The sequence below is a fragment of the Nomascus leucogenys genome, chromosome 1a (assembly GCF_006542625.1).
Source record: "Nomascus leucogenys isolate Asia chromosome 1a, Asia_NLE_v1, whole genome shotgun sequence".
Taxonomy (NCBI): domain Eukaryota; kingdom Metazoa; phylum Chordata; class Mammalia; order Primates; family Hylobatidae; genus Nomascus; species Nomascus leucogenys.
Window position 1 is genome coordinate 37,373,984 of NC_044381.1, and position 2,063 is coordinate 37,376,046.

A 2,063-nucleotide genomic window follows, 5' to 3' on the forward strand; every position below is an offset into this window, starting at 1 on the left:
GACAGTAGCCCTTTAGACAGTGCTGGATGTTGAAGACAGAACTTCATGGTAAATCCGTATGTTCTAATCTGATATTTATACAGGCTATGATCGTCTCCTGAAATGTTTCCCAATTCTTTATATGTCTTTTAAAGGACAATTTAACATATGCTAAAAATTTTCCTTCCTCATCAACCAGTTTTGAATTTAAACTCAACTAAGTCTGCCAGGTCGTACAAACCACACCTTAATCATTCTAAGACAACTCTTAAAATTAATCTACTTGTATTGTTCTGCTTGCACCTTAACTATGGCATAATGAATTTGCTAATTCAAAATGTTGCAGAGCCAGTAACCTCAGTGTTATCTGCAGACCATCTGAGGTGCTTTTAAGCATTTTCTTGAATTCTATTGTTTGCTTTGAAAACATGGGGTTTAAACGGTCAAGGAAAACGCGTTTTGTCTTATCATTCGGGAGCACTTCGGGACACGCATGCAGTGTTGCAGACAGGATGGAATGCAGGCAAGACGGTTCCAACTCAGAGCCCAGACCCTTGGGAAAAGCACTTGGTGCCTTGGGAAAAGCACTTGGTGGGTCATCCTGAAAACTTCCCATTTCCGGCAGTTTTTGATGGCATGGCAGTCATGACACCCGAGGCTCTCCTTTGGGGCACTGTCCTCTGTGGCCGTGGGTGGCCCTGGGCCTTCCTCCCAGCCAGTCCCTCCCCAGAGCTTCAACACCACTGCAGGACACCCGAGCAAAATACTCTGTTGGAGCAGGGAACAAACCCACGACTGCGCTCGGAGTGGCTGCTGAGGCTGGATTTCTTCTTGCTGATTCTTTCACATATGGAAGAACTGGGCCGCCACTGGGAAGCTAGAGGCCAGCCCTGCTCGGATCCTTTCTCATTTCCAGCGATAATGCCTCACTCTGAATTTCCATCAACCGCAGGCTTATTCATCCAGGAGGGTGCATCTGCAGGCCAAGGGCCCTCCGTCGGCATTTTTTCTTAAGGCTGAATGACAGTTTGTCCGAGTCACCTCCTCCGGCCCATTGCACTTGTGCCAGGCAGGTGCAAAGGGGGACCCTCTTCTGTCCCTCATGCTTCGTGTTCTTGGATGCCGTGGGCCTGAGGTCACGCCTTCGTCAGTCCGGGAGGGCCTTCAATGGATCTCAATATGAACCTGTAGGCGGACGTTGAGCATCGTGGAAGCCACGATGTAGAGGTAGGGGAAGTTGATGCGCAGCCGCCAGGCCAGATTGAAGAAGACAGCAGCTTGCGAGTCAGGCCCTTGCAGAAGACCCCACAGGAGCGGGCAGCGGCTGAGCGCTAGAGCCGGACAGCCAGGCGCAACAGAGCCGCCGTCATATAGAGACTGGCGCTCCCACAGCCCGCCCACCGTCTCTGCGCCGCGTCGTTCCGGCCGCTGGCCTTCGCTTGGCGGGCTCAGGGAGCGAGGGAGGCGGCGGCTAGACCGCCGGGCGAGCGGGCTGCGGGAGCGGAGTCCGCGCGTCACGCTCGGAGAAGTGCCTCCGCGAGCCTGGTCCCCCAGTTCACTGTATTTTTTAAATTTTCTTTGAGACTTCCTTTTGACCCATGGATTACTTAGAAGTGTGTTGTTTTGTTTCTAGTCATTTGAATATCTTCCTGTTATCCTTCTGTTATTGATTTCTCATTTGATTACATTGTCATTACAAAACACACTCTATATGATTTCACTTATTTAAAATTTGTTGAGGCTTGTTTGATAGCCCAGGATATGGCCTATCTTGGGATATATATTTTGTGGTCGTTTGAAAAGAATGTGTATTCTGATGTTGCTAAGTGGAGTGGACCATAAATGTTGATTTGATTTTGTTGGTTGGTTCTTGAGTTGTTCTATATCTTTACTGATTTTCTGCTAGCTGTTCTATCAATCATTGAGGGAGAGGTATTGAAGTCTCCAACTTTAATTGTGGACTTGTTTATTTTGTCAGTTTTTGGTTCATATATTTTCAGCTCTGTTGTTTGGCTGGCATCACATTAGATACCGTCCCTCTCTATCTGCTAACTTTCTTTTCTGTGCTCTAAAATCTACTTATG

General features: G+C 48.1%; 1 pseudogene; it reads right to left on the minus strand.

The window, feature by feature from the left end:
- Positions 1–283: 283 nt before the first annotated feature.
- Positions 284–1,083, minus strand: LOC100587482 (annotated as a pseudogene).
- Between the last annotated feature and the right edge of the window lie 980 nt (positions 1,084–2,063).